This window comes from Suncus etruscus, chromosome X (genome assembly GCF_024139225.1).
Source record: "Suncus etruscus isolate mSunEtr1 chromosome X, mSunEtr1.pri.cur, whole genome shotgun sequence".
Lineage (NCBI taxonomy): Eukaryota > Metazoa > Chordata > Mammalia > Eulipotyphla > Soricidae > Suncus > Suncus etruscus.
Genome location: NC_064868.1, coordinates 122,934,871 through 122,958,952, shown reverse-complemented (window position 1 = coordinate 122,958,952; position 24,082 = coordinate 122,934,871). Strand labels below are relative to the sequence as shown.

Here is a 24,082-nt window from a genome sequence, read left to right as displayed (position 1 = left end):
TCCTCTTTTCTGGAGGAAACCCTGGTATACAATTTGAAAACTACACTGACATACCAGTAAATGCAAGTGGCAATGATTGTCTTCCACATATTGAAAACGTAAGTTCTTCTATTTGGCTTTCATCTTAACGAGAACTGAAGGCAGAATCTAAATGACAATGATTAAAGATGAAAATTAATTTTAGGGAAAAACTAAAACAGAAATATAAACTTGTTTTGATAGTAAAAGTTAGGCTAAGCTTAATGCATTGATTAAATAGTTTGAAATACAGAGGAAATGAAAAGAAACCGAAATCATAGCTTTGCGAATCAAACCACAGAAAAGGCGGGAAAGGAGGGGCTGGGGTAGGGTCACCTGCCAGGCATGCTCAGCTCCCTACCAGGGCCGTTTCCAGGCAGGCAGAGACTTGGGCCAGGAAGACATCTTGCCCCCCAGTCACAGATCTCTCCAAGCCTCCGTCCCTTTCCCAACTCCTGTTAATTAACCACCTAAAAAAGTCAGGTCTTTTTTCTATTACAAGGGAAAACTTCTGTAAGAAGTTTTCGGGCAAAGGATTAGTAATCCATTTTACGAATTACTTTGCAATTTTACAATTTTAAATTTACAAATTACAAATTTTACTACCTATTGAAGTCAACAAATATTATTTAAAAGAGTTAAGGATTTAACTCCCTCCCTCCTTCCTTCCTTCCTTCTTTTCCTTTCCTTCCCTCATCTTTCTTTCTTCCTTCCTTCCTTCCTTCCTTCCTTCCTTCCTTCCTTTCTTCCTTCCTTCTTTCCTTCCTTCCTTCCTCCTTCCTTCCTTCCCTCCCTCCCTCCCTCCTTCCCTCCCTCCTTCCCTCCCTCCTCTCTCCCTCCCTCCCTCCCTCCCTCCCTCCTTCCTTCCTTCCTTCCTTCTTTCCTTCCTTCCTTCCTCCTCCTTCCCTCCCTCCCTCCCTCCTTCCCTCCCTCCTCTCTCCCTCCCTCCCTCCCTCCCTCCCTCCTTCCCTCCCTCCCTCCTTCCTTCCTTCCTTCCTTCCTTCCTTCCTTCCTTCCTTCCTTCCTTCCTTTCTTTCTTTATTTCTTTTCTTTCTCTCTCTCTGTCTCTCTCTCTCTTTCTCTTTCTTTCTTTTCAGACCCGGCAGCACTTAGGGATTATTCCTGGCTCTACACTCAGAAATCACACCTGGCAGGCACAGGGGATCATATCCGATGCCGGGATTCGAACCACCATCCGTTCATCCTGGAGTGCTGCATGGAAGGCAAACACCCTTCTGCTCTGCTATCTCTCTGGCCCCCTTTCTTTGTCTGAACTGTACTCCCCCATTGCCACTGACTTTTTTGATTAGTCTCAAAAGCCCCCTCAGACCAAGCTCAGTGCCCCTCAGCTGCACACCCACAATACTTTGCAAGCCCTGGAACCAGGAGATTATTGGCAGTGTCCTTATGAACATGCTGACTGACAAGGTATCTGGATGCACTCTTATGCGTTGAGGTACTTTGGACAAGTTTTAATTTTATTGTTATATTTAGCAGATTATAGTTAAGAGTGATTGTTTAACCAGACAAATGATATATCAAGGCAAGAGTACATGACTTTTATGCAGACCTTAGATCTCTGACACCAATAAGTTATTTTTTTTTCTTTAAGAATGATTAGATTTAGACTTACCTGGTAGGGAAGATACCATGATCACGAAGGTGGATTCCTCAGGGCAAGGTTAATCCATTGCAATCTGGATGTGCTGACCCCTGAGATTTCCCCAAATGTGGGAAAATCGACCGCATAATTTGTGGTAGTAGGTGACTCTTAACAGTGGATCACTGGCTCCTGTGTTGACGAAGAAGGCAGCTAGATGCAAGAATTAATGTGAATTGCAGGACACATTGATCATCGACACTGGCAGGTTCCTCCCGGGGCTAAGACTGTATGACATAGGGAAAAAAAGGAACTATTAGATGTAATCATCAGTTATCTGATAGTTGACAGATTTTTAATGACAAATATAAATATAGAAAGTTATCTTTTAATTCTTTGGTGTTTTTCACATGCATAATGAGAACTAAATACCCAATAATTTCTTGGCATATCTTTCTTTTGTATTTTGTTTGGATTTCTTGTGTACAGGCTAACTGACATGCTATTCCTTTTTTTCTATTACAAGCTAAAAATTCCATAAAAACTTTGGGGCAAAGGCTTAGTAATCCATTTTATAAATAACTTTACAATTTTACAATTTTAAATTTACAAATTACAAATTTTACTAACTACCTATTGAAGTAAACAAATGAAGTAGAGGTTTATTTAGAGATACCATGTCAATATGAGTTAAAAGAGTTTAGGATTTAACAGCTAAGCTGGTAAATAAGGATTTGTTATAAATATTAGAATCAATAACAGGTTCTGCTTCCCAGCTTGTTCCCTTCAGGCTTGCTGATCTTGAACAGAGTGGCTATGATGATATAGGTAGTCCTGGTGAAGGAGAATAATCATTTCCTCTTTTCTGGAGGAAACTCTGGTATACAATTTGAAAACTACACTGACATACCAGTAAATGCAAGTGGCAATGATTGTCTTCCACATATTGAAAACGTAAGTTCTTCTATTTGGCTTTCATCTTAACGAGAACTGAAGGCAGAATCTAAATGACAATGATTAAAGATGAAAATTAATTTTAGGGAAAAACTAAAACAGAAATATAAACTTGTTTTGATAGTAAAAGTTAGGCTAAGCTTAATGCATTGATTAAATAGTTTGAAATACAGAGGAAATGAAAAGAAACCGAAATCATAGCTTTGCGAATCAAACCACAGAAAAGGCGGGAAAGGAGGGGCTGGGGTAGGGTCACCTGCCAGGCATGCTCAGCTCCCTACCAGGGCCGTTTCCAGGCAGGCAGAGACTTGGGCCAGGAAGACATCTTGCCCCCCAGTCACAGATCTCTCCAAGCCTCCGTCCCTTTCCCAACTCCTGTTAATTAACCACCTAAAAAAGTCAGGTCTTTTTTCTATTACAAGGGAAAACTTCTGTAAGAAGTTTTCGGGCAAAGGATTAGTAATCCATTTTACGAATTACTTTGCAATTTTACAATTTTAAATTTACAAATTACAAATTTTACTACCTATTGAAGTCAACAAATATTATTTAAAAGAGTTAAGGATTTAACTCCCTCCCTCCTTCCTTCCTTCCTTCTTTTCCTTTCCTTCCCTCATCTTTCTTTCTTCCTTCCTTCCTTCCTTCCTTCCTTCTTTCCTTCCTTCCTTCCTCCTTCCTTCCTTCCCTCCCTACCTCCCTCCCTTCCTCCCTCCTTCCTTCCTTCCTTCCTTCCTTCCTTCCTTCCTTCCTTCCTTCCTTCCTTCCTTCCTTCCTCCTTCCTTCCTTCCTTCCTTCCTTCCTTCCTTCCTTCCTTCCTTTCTTTCTTTCTTTATTTCATTTCTTTCTCTCTCTCTCTCTCTGTCTCTCTCTCTCTCTTTCTCTTTCTTTCTTTTCAGACCCGGCAGCACTTAGGGATTATTCCTGGCTCTACACTCAGAAATCACACCTGGCAGGCACAGGGGATCATATCCGATGCCGGGATTCGAACCACCATCCGTTCATCCTGGAGTGCTGCATGGAAGGCAAACACCCTTCTGCTCTGCTATCTCTCTGGCCCCCTTTCTTTGTCTGAACTGTACTCCCCCATTGCCACTGACTTTTTTGATTAGTCTCAAAAGCCCCCTCAGACCAAGCTCAGTGCCCCTCAGCTGCACACCCACAATACTTTGCAAGCCCTGGAACCAGGAGATTATTGGCAGTGTCCTTATGAACATGCTGACTGACAAGGTATCTGGATGCACTCTTATGCGTTGAGGTACTTTGGACAAGTTTTAATTTTATTGTTATATTTAGCAGATTATAGTTAAGAGTGATTGTTTAACCAGACAAATGATATATCAAGGCAAGAGTACATGACTTTTATGCAGACCTTAGATCTCTGACACCAATAAGTTATTTTTTTTTCTTTAAGAATGATTAGATTTAGACTTACCTGGTAGGGAAGATACCATGATCACGAAGGTGGATTCCTCAGGGCAAGGTTAATCCATTGCAATCTGGATGTGCTGACCCCTGAGATTTCCCCAAATGTGGGAAAATCGACCGCATAATTTGTGGTAGTAGGTGACTCTTAACAGTGGATCACTGGCTCCTGTGTTGACGAAGAAGGCAGCTAGATGCAAGAATTAATGTGAATTGCAGGACACATTGATCATCGACACTGGCAGGTTCCTCCCGGGGCTAAGACTGTATGACATAGGGAAATAAAGGAACTATTAGATGTAATCATCAGTTATCTGATAGTTGACAGATTTTTAATGACAAATATAAATATAGAAAGTTATCTTTTAATTCTTTGGTGTTTTTCACATGCATAATGAGAACTAAATACCCAATAATTTCTTGGCATATCTTTCTTTTGTATTTTGTTTGGATTTCTTGTGTACAGGCTAACTGACATGCTATTCCTTTTTTTCTATTACAAGCTAAAAATTCCATAAAAACTTTGGGGCAAAGGCTTAGTAATCCATTTTATAAATAACTTTACAATTTTACAATTTTAAATTTACAAATTACAAATTTTACTAACTACTTATTGAAGTAAACAAATGAAGTAGAGGTTTATTTAGAGATACCATGTCAATATGAGTTAAAAGAGTTTAGGATTTAACAGCTAAGCTGGTAAATAAGGATTTGTTATAAATATTAGAATCAATAACAGGTTCTGCTTCCCAGCTTGTTCCCTTCAGGCTTGCTGATCTTGAACAGAGTGGCTATGATGATATAGGTAGTCCTGGTGAAGGAGAATAATCATTTCCTCTTTTCTGGAGGAAACCCTGGTATACAATTTGAAAACTACACTGACATACCAGTAAATGCAAGTGGCAATGATTGTCTTCCACATATTGAAAACGTAAGTTCTTCTATTTGGCTTTCATCTTAACGAGAACTGAAGGCAGAATCTAAATGACAATGATTAAAGATGAAAATTAATTTTAGGGAAAAACTAAAACAGAAATATAAACTTGTTTTGATAGTAAAAGTTAGGCTAAGCTTAATGCATTGATTAAATAGTTTGAAATACAGAGGAAATGAAAAGAAACCGAAATCATAGCTTTGCGAATCAAACCACAGAAAAGGCGGGAAAGGAGGGGCTGGGGTAGGGTCACCTGCCAGGCATGCTCAGCTCCCTACCAGGGCCGTTTCCAGGCAGGCAGAGACTTGGGCCAGGAAGACATCTTGCCCCCCAGTCACAGATCTCTCCAAGCCTCCGTCCCTTTCCCAACTCCTGTTAATTAACCACCTAAAAAAGTCAGGTCTTTTTTCTATTACAAGGGAAAACTTCTGTAAGAAGTTTTCGGGCAAAGGATTAGTAATCCATTTTACGAATTACTTTGCAATTTTACAATTTTAAATTTACAAATTACAAATTTTACTACCTATTGAAGTCAACAAATATTATTTAAAAGAGTTAAGGATTTAACTCCCTCCCTCCTTCCTTCCTTCCCTCATCTCTATCTTTCTTTCTTTCTCTTTCTCTCTCTTTCTTTCTCTCTCCCTCTTTCTCTTTCTTTCTTTCTTTCTTTCTTTCTTTCTTTCTTTCTTTCTTTCTTTCTTTCTTTCTCTCTCTCTCGCTCTCTTTCTTTCTTTCTTTCACTATCTCTTTCTTTCTTTCTCTTACTATATCTTTCTTTCTTTTTCTTTCTTGTCATACCCGGCAGCACTTAGGGATTATTCCTGGCTCTACACTCAGAAAGCACACCTGGCAGGCAAAGGGGATCATATCGGATGCTGGGATTCGAACCACCATCCGTTCATCCTGGAGTGCTGCATAGAAGGCAAACACCCTTCTGCTCTGCTATCTCTCTGGCTCCCTTACTTTGTATGAATTGTACTCCCCCATTGCCACTGACTTTTTTAATTAGTCTCAAAAGCCACCTCAGACCAAGCTCAGTGCCCTTCAGTTACACAAAATACTTTGCAAGCCCTGGAACCAGGAGATTGTTGGCAGTGTCCTTATGAACATGCTGACTGACAAGGTATCTGGATGCACTCTTATGAGTTGAGGTACTTTGGACAAGTTTTAATTTTATTGTTATATTTAGCAGATTATAGTTTAGAGTGATTGTTTAACCAGACAAATGATATATCAAGGCAAGAGTACATGACTTTTATGCAGACCTTAGATCTCTGACACCATTAAGTTATTTTTTTCTTTAAGAATGATTAGATTTAGACTTACCTGGTAGGGAAGATACCATGATCATGAAGGTGGTTTCCTCAGGGCAAGGTTAATCCATTGCAATCTGGATGTGCTGACCCCTGAGATTTCCCCAAATGTGGGAAACTCGACCGCATAATTTGTGGTAGTAGGTGACTCTTAGCAGTGGATCACTGGCTCCTGTGTTGACGAAGAATGCAGCTAGATGCAAGAATTAATGTGAATTGCAGGACACATTGGTCATCGACACTGGCAGGTTCCTCCCGGGGCTAAGACCGTATGACATAGGGAAAAAAAGGAACTATTAGATGTAATCATCAGTTATCTGATAGTTGACAGATTTTTATTGACAAATATAAATATAGAAAGTTATCTTTTAATTCTTTGGTGTTTTTCACATGCATAATGAAAACTAAATACCCAATAATTTCTTGGCATATCTTTCTTTTGTATTTTGTTTGGATTTCTTGTGTACAGGCTAACTGACATGCTATTCCTTTTTTTCTATTACAAGCTAAAAATTCCATAAAAACTTTGGGGCAAAGGCTTAGTAATCCATTTTATAAATAACTTTACAATTTTACAATTTTAAATTTACAAATTACAAATTTTACTAACTACCTATTGAAGTAAACAAATGAAGTAGAGGTTTATTTAGAGATACCATGTCAATATGAGTTAAAAGAGTTTAGGATTTAACAGCTAAGCTGGTAAATAAGGATTTGTTATAAATATTAGAATCAATAACAGGTTCTGCTTCCCAGCTTGTTCCCTTCAGGCTTGCTGATCTTGAACAGAGTGGCTATGATGATATAGGTAGTCCTGGTGAAGGAGAATAATCATTTCCTCTTTTCTGGAGGAAACCCTGGTATACAATTTGAAAACTACACTGACATACCAGTAGATGCAAGTGGCAATAATTGTCTTCCACATATTGAAAACGTAAGTTCTTCTATTTGGCTTTCTACTTAACGAGAACTGAAGGCAGAATCTAAATGACAATGATTAAAGATGAAAATTAATTTTGGGGAAAAACTAAAACAGAAATATAAACTTGTTTTGATAGTAAAAGTTAGGCTAAGCTTAATGCATTGATTAAATAGTTTGAAATACAGAGGAAATGAAAAGAAACCGAAATCATAGCTTTGCGAATCAAACCACAGAAAAGGCGGGAAAGGAGGGGCTGGGGTAGGGACACCTGATGGGCAATGCTCAGCTCCCTACCAGGGCCGTTCCAGGCAGGCAGAGACTTGGGCCAGGAAGACATCTTGCCCCCCAGTCACAGATCTCTCCAAGCCTCCGTCCCTTTCCCAACTCCTGTTAACTAACCACCTAAAAAAGTCAGGTCTTTTTTCTATTACAAGGGAAAACTTCTGTAAGAAGTTTTCGGGCAAAGGATTAGTAATCCATTTTACGAATTACTTTGCAATTTTACAATTTTAAATTTACAAATTACAAATTTTACTACCTATTGAAGTAAACAAATATTATTTAAAGAGTTAAGGATTTAACTCCCTCCCTCCTTCCTTCCTTCCTTCTTTTCCTTCCTTCCCTCATCTCTATCTTTCTTTCTTTCTTTCTTTCTTTCTTTCTCTCTCTCTCTCTCTCTCTCTCTCTGTCTCTCTCTCTCTCTCTCTTTCTTTCTTTCTTGTTCTTTCTTGTCATACCCGGCAGCACTTAGGGATTATTCCTGCCTCTACACTCAGAAAGCACACCTGGCAGGCACAGGGGATCATATCCGATGCCGGGATTTGAACCACCATCAGTTCATCCTGGAGTGCTGCATGGAAGGCAAACAACCTTCTGCTCTGCTATCTCTCTCGCCCCCTTTCTTTGTCTTAATTGCACTCCCCCATTGCCACTGACTTTTTTGATTAGTCTCAAAAGCCCCCTCACACCAAGCTCAGTGCCCCTTAGCTGCACACCCACAATACTTTGCAAGCCCTGGAACCAGGAGATTGTTGGCAGTGTCCTTATGAACATGCTGACTGACAAGGTATCTGGATGCACTCTTATGAGTTGAGGTACTTTGGACAAGTTTTAATTTCATTGTTATATTTAGCAGATTATAGTTTAGAGTGATTGTTTAACCAGACAAATGATATTTCAAGGCAAGAGTACATGACTTTTATGCAGACCTTAGATCTCTGACACCATTAAGTTATTTTTTTTCTTTAAGAATGATTAGATTAGGGGCCGGGCGGTGGCGCTGGAGGTAAGATGCTGCCTTGCCTGCCTGCGCTAGCCTAGAATGGACTGCGGTTCGATCCCCCGGCGTCCCATATGGTCCCCCAAGAAGCCAGGAGCAACTTCTGAGAGCATAGCCAGGAGTAACCCCTGAGCGTCACAGGGTGTGGCCCAAAAACCAAAAAAAAAAAAGAATGATTAGATTTAGACTTACCTGGTAGGGGAGATACCATGATCAGGAAGGTGGTTTCCTCAGGGCAAGGTTAATCCATTGCAATCTGGATGTGCTGACCCCTGAGATTTCCCCAAATGTGGGAAACTCGACCGCATAATTTGTGGTAGTAGGTGACTCTTAGCAGTGGATCACTGGCTCCTGTGTTGACGAAGAAGCTGCTAGATGCAAGAATTAATGTGAATTGCAGGACACATTGATCATCGACACTTGCAGGTTCCTCCCGGGACTAAGACTGTATGACATAGGGAAAAATAAGAACTATTAGATGTAATCATCAGTTATCTGATAGTTGACAGATTTTTATTGACAAATATAAATATAGAAAGTTATCTTTTAATTCTTTGGTGTTTTTCACATGCATAATGAAAACTAAATACCCAATAATTTCCTGGCATATCTTTCTATTGTGTTTTGTTTGGATTTCTTATGTACAGGCTAATTGACATGCTATTCCTTTTTTTCTATTACAAGCTAAAAATTCCATAAAAACTTTGGGGCAAAGGCTTAGTAATCCATTTTATAAATAACTTTACAATTTTACAATTTTAAATTTACAAATTACAAATTTTACTAACTACCTATTGAAGTAAACAAATGAAGTAGAGGTTTATTTAGAGATACCATGTCAATATGAGTTAAAAGAGTTTAGGATTTAACAGCTAAGCTGGTAAATAAGGATTTCTTATAAATATTAGAATCAATAACAGGTTTTGCTTCCCTGCTTGTTACCTTCAGGCTTGCTGATCTTGAACAGAGTGGCTATTGAAGTAAACAAATATTATTTAAAAGAGTTAAGGATTTAACTCCCTCCCTCCTTCCTTCCTTCTTTTCCTTCCTTCACTCATCTCTCTCTTTCTTTCTTTCTTTCTTTCTTTCTTTCTTTCTTTCTTTCTTTCTTTCTTTCTTTCTTTCTTTCTTTCTTTCTTTCTTTCTTTCTTTCTTTTTCTCTCTCTCTCTTTCTTTCTTTCATTCTCTCTCTGTCTCTCTCTCCTACTCTCTCTCTCTTTCTTTCTTTTTCTTGTCATACCTGGCAGTACTTAGGGCTATGATGATATAGGTAGTCCTAGTGAAGGAAAATAATCATTTCCTCTTTTCTGGAGGAAACTGTGGTATACAATTTGAAAACTACACTGACATACCAGTAGATGCAATTGGCAATAATTGTCTTCCAAATATTGAAAAAAGTAAGTTCTTTTATTTGGCTTTCTTCTTAAGGAGAACTGAAGACAGAATCTAAATGACAATGATTAAAGTACCCTGCACCCAGGGGAGGGGACACCCAGATAAACCCACACCTCCTCTCCTGAAAGAAAAGACAGCCAACTCCCCTGTGGACTCATGCTGCGAGGCCCTCCCTACTAAATCTCCCTAAAGGGGACTGTTCCTTGAAACTGGGCCTAGGTCCAAAAGTATCCCCAATGCAAGAACTCTTCCAAGATCTCCCTGCCGCAAATTTTTAATAATCTGCAGGTCAGGGGATGTGTTAGGAAGATGCCTGGGAACCCACACACCACAAGAAAAACCCAAAAGACAATGGGAAAAACTGTACTTCCAACATAGGCATAAAACCTGTAATACACCACCTCTTTACCTGCTCTCACCCAAATGTAAGGTAGTCCTCTGCACCACTTTGGTTCCTTAAAAACTTCGCTAAATTATTTTATTTTTATTTATTTTTTGTTTTGTTTTTTGTTTTTGTTTTGTTTTGTTTTTAATTTATCTATTTATCTTTTTTAAATGATTGTCCTATATATATATTGGTGAGCACATACTTTTTTAATTCCCCCTTTTTTTTCCCCCCCTCGTTTTTGGGTATGTGATCTGTTTCGGTTATTCCATCAATCCACCCACAAATATACAGACATTATAATATAGCACACTTCCCCCTGCAAAGGCACACTAAGTAAAGGGGAAATCTTACATATTAAAAAAAAAAGAGCTCCTATCTACTAGAGATAGGAACTCATAGTTTACAATATGGGGATATCTCCTGCCTTGAAAATATGTCATGTGGAATCAACTTAGACCTCAGGTGATTAGATACCATTCATTCAGCCTTGAACCCTTGAGCCCGACATAGAAAGGGCACAGCTCTTCACACCAGCTGCAGGAAACAAACTTTATCCGGGACAGCCTTGATACTGCGGGACTAACAACAAGGCCCAGCTCTAACATGTTATCCTGACAATGAGGAAAATGCGAATATCTTGACCTTAGAGCAGATTAGCCTACCTTACCAACTAAGGACAAGACAAAACCAGAAGTCTTGGCACCCTTTGGTTAGTCCAAAAACCAAGATCGGGATTTGCAGATGACTGGCTGCAAGAACCACGACCAGACTGTATACATCTTGGGACCAATAAAAAAGCCCTAGTTTAGGGCTTGAACTATGACCTGCACAATAATCATGATCCCCAGTCCCAAAGATCCGGCAGAGACAATTGTAAGGGAATGGGGCTTTTGGAAGCACAAAGAAAGACGCTATCCTAGGTGCCACCCTAGGTTCAGTGCAAAGACCAAGATCACCAACCACAGAAGATGGATTAAAATGACACTGAGGTAACAGAACCTCTAGAACCACAAAGACTGACTTCATCATAAGTCCCACCTCAGGATCTGTGCAGATACTGAGACCTCTAAACATAGAGCAGAAGTCTTCCACACACCAAAAAAAAAAAAAAAAAAAAAAAACACCATCGGGAAAGTAAAGGATCCTGATCATGAGCAAAGCCTAGAGTTGATCCCATGACAGTATGCTCCAAGGACAGAGAAACCCCATATCTCTTAGGCCAAGGGAATTCCTTTTCGAATGACCCCAACATTTACTGTGCCAGGGCAGGAGGGAAAAAACAAATACAAAAAGCACAAAATCTTGGTTATTTTTTATATAAATATATATATTACCTTTATTATTATTGTTATTATTATTTTTGATTTATTTATTTATTTTGGTTGATTTTTCTGTTTGGGTGCGATTATTGAAAGTGTTGTCCCCAATTATATTTTTTTTTCTTTCTTCCTTTCTTTTCTTTCGTTATATGCTATACCATGTTTCTTAATTCAAGACCATGGCGTGATTTTTGTTTGTTTGTTTTAGTTTGTTTTTTTCTTTGTTGGTTTGTTTGTTTTGTCTGTTCTTTGAGGTGCTTATCGATATAGCTGGAGCCCTCAATTCATGGGAGGACTGCCCTGGTTTGTCTCTAAGGAGGCGAGATTGGGGAACAGGTGACTGGGCTGCTAGAGCAGTTCACATGATCTGTGGTGGTTATTCATTGAAAATGTACCTCATTATATCTGCATTTGCTTTTCTTGGGCAGCCCTGTCAGCCAACCCACCAGCTGTTAAGCAGTTTACAAGTAAATGCAATTTTTTTTTGTTGTGGGGTTTTGGTTTTTTTTTTATATTTTATATTACATTTTGTTTAAAGTCCTATGAATGTATATGTGTGATTAAAGTGGCTTTTTCTGTTTGAAAAAAAAAATAAATAAAAACCATTACAAAAAAAAAAACTTTGGGGCAAAGGCTTAGTAATCCATTTTATAAACAACTTTACAATTTTACAATTTTAAATTTACAAACTACAAATTTTACTAACTACTTTATTGAGGTAAACAAATGAAATAGAGGTTTATTTAGAGATACCATGTCAATATGAGTTAAAAGAGTTTAGGATTTAACAGCTAAGAAGGTAAATAAGGATTTGTTATAAATATTAGAATCAATAACAGGTTTTGCTTACCTGCTTGTTCCCTTCAGGCTTGCTGATCTTGAACAGAGTGGCTATGATGATATCTGTAGTCGTGGTGAAGAAAAATAATCATTTCCTCTTTTCTGGAGGAAACTCTGGTATACATTTTGAAAACTACACTGACATACTAGTAGATGCAAGTGGCAATAATTGTCTTCCACATATTGAAAACGTAAGTTCTTCTATTTGGCTTTCTTCTTAATGAGAACTGAAGATAGAATCTAAATGACAATGATTAAAGATGAAAATTAATATTAGGGAAAAACTAAAACAGAAATATAAACTTGTTTTGATAGTAAAAGTTAGGCTAAGCTTAATGCATTGATTAAATAGTTTGAAATACAGAGGAAATAAAAAGAAACAGAAATCATAGCTTTGCCAAGAAACCGAAATCATAGCTTTGTGAATCAAACCACAGTAAAGGCGGGAAAGGAGGGGCTGGGGTAGGGGCACCAGGCAATGCTCAGCTCCCTACCAGGGCCGTTTCCAGGCAGGCAGAGACTTGGGCCAGGAAGACATCTTGCCCCCCAGTCACAGATCTCTCCAAGCCTCCGTCCCTTTCCCAACTCCTGTTAACTAACCACCTAAAAAAGGTCAGGTCTTTTTTCTATTACGAGGTAAAACTTCTGTAAGAAGTTTTTGGGCAAAGGCTTAGTAATACATTTTACGAATTACTTTGCCATTTTACAATTTTAAATTTACTTTTTTTTTAAAATATGGAACGCTTCACGAATTTGCTTACAAATTACAAATTTTACTACCTATTGAAGTAAACAAATGAAGTAGAGCTCTTTTAGAGATAACGTGTAAATATTATTTAAAAGAGTTAAGGATTTAACAGCTAAGCTGGTAAATAAGGATTTGTTATAAATATTAGAATCAATAAAACATTTTGCTTACCTGCTTTTCCGTTCAGGTTTGCTAATCTTGAACAGAGTGGCTATGATGATATGTGTAGTGGTGGTGACGGGAAATAATCATTTCCTCTTTTCTGGAGGAAACTCTGGTATAAATTTTGAAAACTACGCTGACATACCATTAGATGCAAGTGGCAAGAATTGTCCTCCACATATTGAAACATAAGTTCTTCTCTTTGGCTTTCTTCTTAGTAAGAACTGAAGACCGAATCTAAATGACAATGATGAAGAGATTAAAATTAATTTTAAGGAAAAACTGAACTAGAAATCAACACTTTCTTGATTGTAAAAGTTAGGCTAAGCACGGAAAAGGCGGGCAAGGAGGGGCTGGGGCAGGGGCAATGCTCAGCTCCCCTTCCCGCCAGGGCCGTTTCCAGGCAGACAGAGCCTCGCGTACCACTGCTCCATTGGGTCTTAAGCACCCGGGGAGCACTCGGGCCACCCACGGAGTGCTCCAGCTTGATGCCATCTTGCAGACGCCATCTTGCCGCCCAGCCACAGACCTCTCCCTCCTGGCCTCCGTCCCTGTCCCTGTCCCAACTCGTTTGCTGCCCACCTGCAAGTGGTCAGGTCTGAAGGAAGGACATCTGGAAGGGCAGAAGCAGTAGCCGCAGGAGGGCTGGGAAGCTCCGCGTGGTCTATGCTCATTGAGCAGATTCCGCCCACTGCACGCGCAAACCCACACAGCAGCATGTACACACACACACACACCACACACACACAGAGGCCCTTGGACCAGGGGACCCTTGGAGCAAAAGCCACCTCACCTCGGAAAGGGAAAGGGAAGAGAGGAGGGGGAGAGGGACAGGGAGAGAGAGAGGGAGGGGGAGGGAGAGGGAGGGAGAGAACAGGGACAGGGAGAGGGAGGGAGAGGGAGAAGGAGGGACACGGAGGGAGAAGGAGAGGGAGGGAGAAGGAGAGGGAGGGAGAAGGAGAGGGAGGGAGAGGGAGCTGTCCTACCAGGGCAACTGCTCAACAAAGAACATGGCGCCTCCTCGTGCACCGGAAGCACCCCCCTCCCGCCCGACCATTAAACTGCATCCAAGCCCAGGCGGGGGGAGGCTTAGGACAGAGCTCTGCCTGAAATGACTCCACATCGTCCAGCTACCCCTGCCCCAGCATATACCAGTGACTGATGACGAAATAAATTGCTCAGTGAGTGGAGAAATGAAAATATGAATCAGGACGCAGCAACTGCCATGGTCTTTTCCTTTCCGCACCCCTCTGGTCCGGCCACACTTGCACTGACCCAGGCAGGCGCTCTTCTCATCTGCACATGCGCAGACGCCGACTCAAGACGCCAGGCAGGCGCTCTTCTCATCTGCACATGCGCAGATACCAACGCAAGACGACAGGCAGGCGCTCTTCTCATCTGCACATGTGCAGACACACACGCAGACCACAGAGCCACCACAGTTATTTCTTCTGGGACCTCGTGGTACCTTCACCTTATGTTTTTACTTTGGGGCCACACCCCTCACTGCTCAGGGCTGACTCGTGGCTCTGTACTCCTCGGGAATCAATTCTGCCGGTGTTCAGAGAACCAGAGATGATGGCAAGAAAGAAACCCTGCTGGGTTGCATGCAAGGCAAATGCTCTGGATCCTGGATCTTAATTTTCCTTAGAAAACCTGTTTCTGGCTCACAGTGCTTTGTTAATGGAAATTTCAACATTTAAAGACAAGGAAAAACTAGACACTGAAAAACGGTAAAACGCATCCCCCCTTTTCTCTGCTATGGGTGTCCTTCATTAGTATTCACTTATGTTCTTCAGGTGACTGACTCTTTGCCCTTCACAAACTTGAAGAATTAGCAAGAACGATCACAACCACAACAGGGCACTCACTGCTGTGCCTAAAGTGGCTCTCCAGGGACTTTTAATAAAAATCTTCATATTCCTTTTGTTGCCTAAATATTTCTTGTATACGTTCTGCTTTAAAATGGTAGAGGAGGACAATGGAGTGATAATACAGCTGGGAATAGCCTTTTCCTTAAACACGACTGACACAGATTCTGTCCCAACCAGGAGTGATCCCCGAGCACAGAGATAGGAATAAATCTTCAGCATTGCCACATGGACCATCAAAAAACTATAAATAAAGGCCTAGAGTGGCAGTGCAAGTGGTAGTGTGTTTGCCTTGTGCGCACTAACGAAGGACGACCTGCGTGCCGTTCAATCCCAAGTCATCCCATATGGTCCCTTGAGCTGTGCTGGCCCATCTTGACTGCAGAAAAGCACTTTTTATAAAATTTTAACACCAAATAAAGAAATGAGGGACACTGGTTCTTGACTTTCTGTTTGTTTGGGGGCTACATACAGCAGTGCCCAAAGTTTCCTCCTGGCTGTGAACCAGGAATTATCCTGTGTGTGCTTGGGGGACCATATGGATTGAAGTAGAATGGAACCCTGGTCATCTATGGTCAAGGCAAGTGCCCTACCTGCTATATTATCCTTTAGGCTTTGTGCTTGGCATTGTAATGCATTTGTGCATGTGATGCAAGGATTGAGCCTACGTCATCCATGTGCCATCAAGCACGCAGCCCACTGTACTATTGCTCCAGACTCTCCTTTTGATCTTGTTGGAGCAAATGGGCATGTGCAGGCAGGGAATTTGGAGACATTGCTGAAAGGAATGAATGACACACTGGTGATGGGATTGCTGTTGGGTGATTGTATCCCTGAAACAACCCTATTATGAACAACTTTGTAAATCACGATATCTTAATAAACTATTTTTCAAAAAGAGTGTCATAGATAGAATTAATGTATTTTCAATTTCAATTAACATAATTTCAATAATTTCAATTTCCATTTTGTCTCCTTATTAAAATATTTTTGTTATGACCTGTACTCACCTATTTCACTTCCTTACTAGTGCAAAATGGATCACATACAAGTTCGACTTGGGGAATTTTTAGGCCATTGTTCTGGTGCATATAAAATACTGTCCAGGCACCAGAACACTCTTTCAAGATAATCAAAGATGTGTCTGCGATGTGATTACAAATTACTTTCTGAGCATAGATAGCAGAGCTGTACATTCCAACAGCAGGATCAGGATAGGATCAGGACAGACAGATGAACAAACTGATGTTTCAATTCATGATCAAACGTCTGCAATTTATGTCTTCTGGTCCATACCTCTGTTCTATCTGCCTCCAAGTCTTCATGCATTGTAAACATATGACTGGGTCCCTAAAAGTGTTTTTGCTGGAGGCGGATTCTGTCCTACAGCCATCAGTGGGACTTCAATAAATCCCTTCAGGGACAGTAGTTTGCAGGGGTGGGAGAACTATCAATGCACACTGTTTGATTTTAAAACAGATACAAATGGCTTTAGGTGGTTTGTAATCTCAGAATAGAATAGAGTTCAGTTAGGAGCCAGAGGAAAAAAGGAACGCTAATTTCTTATATATCAAAGTAGTTCCTGGCCCTGGGTGTCAATACTGATGTAAATTAGAGGGATAGCAAGAATCCTGCTTTCCTTCCTAATAACAAATATCCTTAACCTAAGGGAATAGTTTTCTAGATAGGGGCTAAGACCAACTTCCTATGGTCTGCTTATAGAAAGAGATAAAACTGATATGAAAGGGGTACAGAATTATACCAAGTAAATTCAATAGCCTAATTCTACACTGGCCAAACCTGTTTGTTAGCACGAATCCAAAGAGACAGGGAAAGTCCCTGAGGCAAAATCATCTGCTGTCATGTTCAAAGACAAGGAGAGAAGACATTGTCTTGAAGATGCTACGATGAGACTTGGCCTTTAGAAGTAAACAGGTTGACAAAAAGAGACCAAGTCTGTCTTATTTGGTGCAGAAATTTCTCTGGGAAAAGGAATTTGATAGAGGCCCTATTTCGGCCTGTAATTTTTTACAAGAGAGAAAACGTGTCAAATAAGAAATTGTAATGTCACAATCATGTCATGAATTTAAGAAATATTCCCAGTAATCCACGTAGGGGGTATAAGTAACGTCCACCAATGGGCCTACTGGCTAAAATACTTCTTGAGGGAATATCAGCTCACTGCTCCAGGAAAGCCAATAGACACATCTGGCGGGCCAATATTCCCCTAAAACAGGGATGTCTATGCTGCATGGTGTGGCATGTTTTTCCTCAGGGAATAGTGAATAGGAAAAAATGTTAAACATACACAGTGATCGCGGAAAAATGATAACACGGATATGGCTACCTGGGCCAGAACTTCTTATACAAAGCTCTGAAGCAGATTATCCATCATGCCACTCCCCACCTTGGTTGCGCTATGTTTCAGGGACCAAATGTGCTCCTGCAACATGGATAACAGCTGACAGAGTCACCTGGACCAAGCAGCAAATGCTCAGGTGGGAGTCCGTGAATTCAGACTCACGATCACATGCTTACGAGGCCTGTTTTCTGAACTCAGCCACTATGGTATGTACCTCTATGAACTGATAGGCCATTGCAGAAACTCTAGCTTTATTAGAATATATTCGCCATGACCTAGGATTTATATAATTTATATATGTGGCCAATTCTGAGGATCTATTCTAACTTATGGCCTCACACTTGCAACATAGATTATTTTTCCACCGAGTAATCTCTTTGCCATCTTTTAAGTGGTGAGTCGAATTATTTGCTGGATATACTGCTAAAAGTATCGTAGATGTTCCTGATAATCATCGCTGGGAAAAGTCCTCCATAAATGAAGCCAAGATAATATATAATACTGAAATTTACTTATAAAATCTAGTGTATGTGATACTAAAATCATAAGAGTTTTGATATTAACATTAAAAAGAACTAAAATTCCCAGTACTGAATTTTTAAGGGTGATACTTCTTACATGCTTAATTTAGAAAAGCTACAACACTAAGACATTTATATTCACTCCAGGCTAATGAAGCACAAAAAATAAAAATAAATCTAACCAGGACGTTTTATGATTTTTCTGTGTATAGATATTAGTTTGGAATGAAGACAAGGTCTTCTTGAAATTTTCTATAAAATTTCATTCATTTTTAAAAAATATTTCATTCAGTTTTCATTTTTCACCCAAGAAAAATTAAAACATATGCTAGAAATTTCTTTCTTCTATCAACTTCATAGTAGTCCTTATAGTTTTCAAATGATATTTAAAAGGAAAAAGTTGAAACAAATCATATTTTACTTCTTAAACACAAAGTGATTAGCTTCTACAATTCATAATTTTCAGCAATATTCTTTGTAATCATCCTAGTATTGTCATCAGTTTCATAGTTCTCTACTATAATCACAGAACCAGCTAAAAATATCAAATCCGGAATGAAATAAAGCAGCCCAACACTCCCTCAAGGCCTTACAGCTAGTAGTGACCCAAAGGAAAATTATGAAACTCTAGACATGGCTTGGATGCACAAGGCATCAGGTAATATGGAGATATTAACTGGAGATCAAATGTATAAAGGATAATCTTATACTTTTCAAGTAATAAGTATGTGACATTTTATTGCAAGACAGATAAATGAGACGGAGAACTGCTTCTTATTGTAACTTGATTTTAGACAGTTTCACTCTTTCCCCAAGAGGTTATTTCAAAAGCAATATTTTTCTAATAATTAATCTAAAATCCTTTATTCTTGTCAGTACCTTGTGACAAACTTATATTATATACATCTGTGAACAATGAAACAAACAAAAGCAAAAACAAAGCATTTCATTCAAATATTAACAGGCCAGATAATTCTGTAACTGAACTGGTTTTGTGCATCCAGTCATATGACGCTAGTGTCTGGTAGTACAATTTTGAATTTCTAACTAAAGTTAAAGTTTTGGTGGAGTTGGTATTAAGAACCTTACAACCACAAAGAGTGATGACTGTTGTTAGAGAAATAACTACATTGAGAACTATCACAACAATTTGAATGAATGAGGGAAGTAGAAGCCTGTCTAAAGTACAGGCGGGGTGTGGTGGGTAGGAGGGATATCTGTGACATTAGTGATGGGAATGTTGCACTGGTGAAGGGGGTGTTCTTTGCATGACTGAAACCCAACTACAATCATATTTGTAATCAAGCTGTTTAAATAAAGATATAGATAGATAGATAGAGATAGATAGATAGATAGATAGATAGATAGATAGATAGATAGATAGATAGATACATAGATAGATACATAGATAGATACATAGATAGATAAAGAAGATTGCACAGATTCTTGCCACTTATGCTCACATTTTAATCCAGGTTATAGTCAGAAATAAAATTAAATAAAAAATAAAAAGCAAGAGATAAAATTAAAATAAAAAAGAACCTTACAAATATGTTGAATTCCTTTGTGTACCTCTGAAATTCATATTATAATGCAATGATTAATAAAAAGAATTAAATACTATATGCACATAAATACAGTAGTAGCCACTAAGTCAAGACAATAGACTATAAATGAGTTTATGAGATGTTACGGCAGAGACTTGCCTACGAAAGAACAGGTTCCTGCTGTAGTCACTGCTACTATCACCACTGAAGAGGCAGGCCCAACATATTGTACCACAGTGGGAAACATCCACAGGTGAGGAAACTCCCACAGCCACTACCAGTGCCACCAGTGCAATTCGCTGCAGAGGGACTTGCCCAGAGGTGTTGCAAGAAGAATGCAGCCACTTTGTTCTGCTCAAGGCTGTTCCTTTGTTCTAGTCAATAAGTCCCAGCACAACAGATAAAAAAAACACCACCACACTGCAAACGTCACAATGGGTAAACAACACAGAACACTACCAAGCCTTGTGAATGAAGATGGTAGTTCGAAAGACTCAGCTTGTACCAGCCACCTGTATAGTCTCTCTGACATGGCTTTAGAGAAGATATGTAGAGAATGTTCAAAAGAAACCAGGAAATGAACAGAGAACAGCCAGAAAGATTCAGGAGATATGAAAGTAGAAATAAGAAAAATTCGACCAGAAATAAAAGGACTGAAAAACTTGTTTAGTGAAATGAAAAACACACTGAAGACCTCACCAACAGAGTAGTATCTGCTGAGGACAGAATCATCAGTGAGGTTGAAGATGAGCTGCGTAACACCTCCAGAAAACATCAGAAGATGAAAAAGAGCCTTAGTATAAATGAACAGAAGATGGAAACAAAACCTCAAAATAAGCAAACAGACCAAGATAGACCTCTGAGAAGGTCTTTAGGAAACACAAGACAATGGAGATAAGGAACAAGGTACCACTTCATGGCAGGAAACTTGCAACAAAGGCCAAGAATTGATTTAAGGTAGAGAAGTGTTAACAAGGACAATGGTAATTGGAAATTGTTGCAAGTCAGCCCCTGAAGAAGTTGACTGATGGAGGGATGGAGGATGAGGTCTTTCCCCTCCAGCTCGGAGCTCGCGTCTGCCACCCTGTTCAGCCGGGGGTTCTGAGGTGAAATGACTGGAAAACAGCTCACAGTCAGGCAGGCTTGTGGAAATATTAGCTTTATTCGGTGGACAAGACTGAAGTCTAAAGCCTCAGCATCAGTTCCAGCCAAAAAAGCCCCTCACCTTTCACAGAACCTTGTTTTTATCCCCCAGAATCAGGTACCACCCAATGGTAGGATCAGATACCACCCAATGGTGGAAGCAGAATTAGGTACCACCCTAGGGTGGGGGCAGAATGCCAGTTCATGCCCTAATTTAGGGCACAAGCACTGATCAGGGTAGGGTCAGTAACATAATAATCCCATAAAATGTTTACATACACAACAGGAATGATCACTCCACAAAAAAAGGAGTTTTGAAAGGGGATGAAGTGATATCCATGGCATTCACAACAGTGCAAACCACAGGGTCTAATGGAAAAACTGATCTAGGAAGAGAGAGGTAGGATGAAATTGGGAACAATGGTGATGGGAAATATGCACTAATGAAGGGTGGGGTCCATAGTTTGACTTAAATTAAACAATTTTGTAACCACAGAGCTTAAATAAACTCATAAAAATGGAGGTGTTCGTTTTTACTGTGCTCCTTTGACTCTAAACCTTAAAAGAAAACCACTTAAACTTTTGATGTGAACTTAAACTAATATGCATGTGCATGAAAATGTAAAACAAAATACTCTGCCTTCAATGTTTAAGGAGTCACATAAATTTTATGGCCTCATATTGCTTTGTGCACTGCTAAGAAAAGTTATAATGTACTACAATCTGGGGACTTGTGGGCAAAGTAATTGTACATGGGTTCTGTTTTATTTTTCTTAATGTTCTTTGACTGTAAGTTCAAAATTGAGGCGTCGCAAGGGAAATTCTTCTGAGAACTCTGTTTAGGAGTGATTGTCCTTCCACTGTAACTTTATCTTGTCCTCTTTCTTTGCATTATTGTTCTCATAATTAAAAATAAAAATTAAAAAAAAATGAAGGTGTTCTTTTTTTTTTTAATTTTTTTTTGTTTGTTTATTGGGCCACACCCGGCGATGCTCAGGGGTTACTCCTGGCTGTCTGCTCAGAAATAGCTCCTGGCAGGCACGGGGGACCATATGGGACACCGGGATTCGAACCAACCACCTTTGGTCCTGGATCGGCTGCTTGTAAGGCAAACGGCTCTGTGCTATCTCTCCGGGCCCAAAGGTGTTCTTTTTAAATAGAGAAGCTGAGCCAGCAATGCTTGAGGCAGTCACCCCTTCCACAGTCATATGTGGAGGTACAAATCACATGGAGGGATAATCAGAGGCCACCAGGGCTTCATTAGTGCTGGTGAGTAAGGGGGTGTTGATTAACAATTATAAAGTCCTTGATGGTGGTGGATGATGGTGAGTTGGAGGGATGGAGGGGTCTTTCTCTGCTGGCCTGGGACAGGCACCTGCAACCCCCTTCAGCCGGCAGTCCCAGGGTGGCGGCGAGGAAATCATCCACAGGCATTCAGGTTTTAGGAGACAACTTTATTAAGGCCCTAGCCACCATCTCTGTCTCCTAAGCTTTTTAATCCTTTAAGCCTCCTCCATAAGTAGCCCTGCATTCAAACCTGTCTCTACCAGCCACCTCTCTTGCCGAATGTTCTCTCCCTTCTCCTGATGAATCCCTCCTACCTCCTCCTGATGAGCAAAACAGAAAGCCAATGACCCCTCCCGGATGTGGGCCTATCTGCTGCCAAAGGTAAGCAAAATAGGAAGTTGGGGGAAGGGAGTAACATCTGCCCCTTTCTTTAAAAACAATAAAAACATAGATTATATTTTACGTTTTGGCCTTTGCACTTGGCCAAAAGCAGAACCTTAATATTTTTATAGCAAAAAAGTTTAAAGTGTAAAATTAACATATTAGCCTTTTTTTATAAACGTAACTTTTTTGAAAATCATACCTGTAGCTTAAATTTTTTAATTATTTACCAAGCCCTACTTGGGGGAAGGGAAGTAATAAGAGGTACCCATGCAGTTCCAGTAATCAAACTTAGGACTTTAGTCAGATGTTGAAATAAAAGCAGCTGGGCTTGGACACGTCCCTTCGATACCCCCACTGTAATGGTTTGACCATGAAAATGCCCCGTAGACCTGCCACTTGTCATGTAGGAATAAAAGGAAACACTTGGACCTTTGCGGTGGGGGTGGGGAGGGGAGTAGGAGATAAAGCATCAGAGAGATGCTGAAAGCTTTGTCTCTATTCCTTTCCTTTCCTTTCCTTTCTTTTTTGCACCAGGGACTCCCCTGTTCACCTCTATCTGGTGAATTTCCATTTATATATCCCTCTCTCAGAAACCCCAGGGCAACAGTGGCAGGCCTCAGACTCCAGGATGATAAAAAATTATATTTGGTTTCTATTTCTGTCTTCTCTCTTAGTTTGGAGGGGGGTCTCTACATGTTGGCTTCTCTGAGTGGGCAAAGGCCCCACCTGGCAGCCCTAACTGTAGCCTGGCCTCTGACAGCTTTGGAAAAGCTGTAGGCATTTGCAGACATTCATATTTGGCTTCTGGTCTAATCCTTGACTACCTCTTTATTTCTGATGAAGTGCTTAGAAAGTAGTACAAATGAAATACTTTATTTTGCTTTGGGGTCATCCCCAGATGTGCTCAAGAATTACTCCTGGCTCTGTGCTCAGAAAATACACCTGGTGGAGCACCATAAAAATGCCATATGTCAAAAAGACTGGAAGAATCAGTGTTTATGGGGATATGGCAAAAAAGGGAACACTCTTGAACTGTTGGTGGTATGTTCCCTCCTCTATGGAAAATATGACAGACTTCTCAAAAGAGTAAGATGAGAGCTTCCATATGCCCCAATATTTACATTTCTTGGCATCTACCCCAAAAGCAAAAAAAAAACATTAATACAGAAGGATATATACATATTAATGTTCACTGACGCAACTAGTACAAGAGCCAGTATATGGAAACAACCCAAATGTTCAACAATGAATGCATGGATAAAGAAATAATGCAGTATCATAAGAAAAAAGTCAACAAATCTAACATAAACCCACAGCTAAATAAATTAGAACAGAATTAACAAATCCTAGAATAAATAGGATGGAAATTATAAAAATTGAAGTAGAAATTAATAAATTTAAATTAAGAAAATAGACAGGTTAATGAAGTCGGGAGCTAGTCAGACAAATAAGCACTTATATAGACTGATCTCTCTTATGTGTGGCAGACAAAGAAGCACAGTAAGGGTATGAAAAATTGGAAAAAGCTACAGAACCTAAGAACTGGTCTACAAAACAGAGCTTAGCATGACAAGGAATAGCATGGAAACTCATGGAGACACTGAGAAAATGATGGAGAGAAACAGACACTCTAGTGAAGACAGGATGTACTATTGAATAATGTATGCCTGAAA

General features: G+C 39.8%; 4 non-coding genes across 4 annotated transcripts; all 4 read left to right on the top strand.

Annotated features, from left to right (window-relative positions):
- The first annotated feature begins 1,643 nt into the window (after positions 1–1,643).
- LOC125999979 (U1 spliceosomal RNA) lies at positions 1,644–1,807 on the top strand. The gene has a single exon (XR_007492396.1). It is a non-coding gene; the product is annotated as a U1 spliceosomal RNA (small nuclear RNA).
- Positions 1,808–3,996: 2,189 nt separating this feature from the next.
- LOC125999978 (U1 spliceosomal RNA) lies at positions 3,997–4,160 on the top strand. Its single transcript, XR_007492395.1, has one exon. It is a non-coding gene; the product is annotated as a U1 spliceosomal RNA (small nuclear RNA).
- Positions 4,161–6,246: 2,086 nt separating this feature from the next.
- LOC125999976 (U1 spliceosomal RNA) lies at positions 6,247–6,410 on the top strand. The gene has a single exon (XR_007492393.1). It is a non-coding gene; the product is annotated as a U1 spliceosomal RNA (small nuclear RNA).
- Positions 6,411–8,626: 2,216 nt separating this feature from the next.
- Positions 8,627–8,790, top strand: LOC125999969 (U1 spliceosomal RNA). Its single transcript, XR_007492388.1, has one exon. It is a non-coding gene; the product is annotated as a U1 spliceosomal RNA (small nuclear RNA).
- Positions 8,791–24,082: the final 15,292 nt, after the last annotated feature.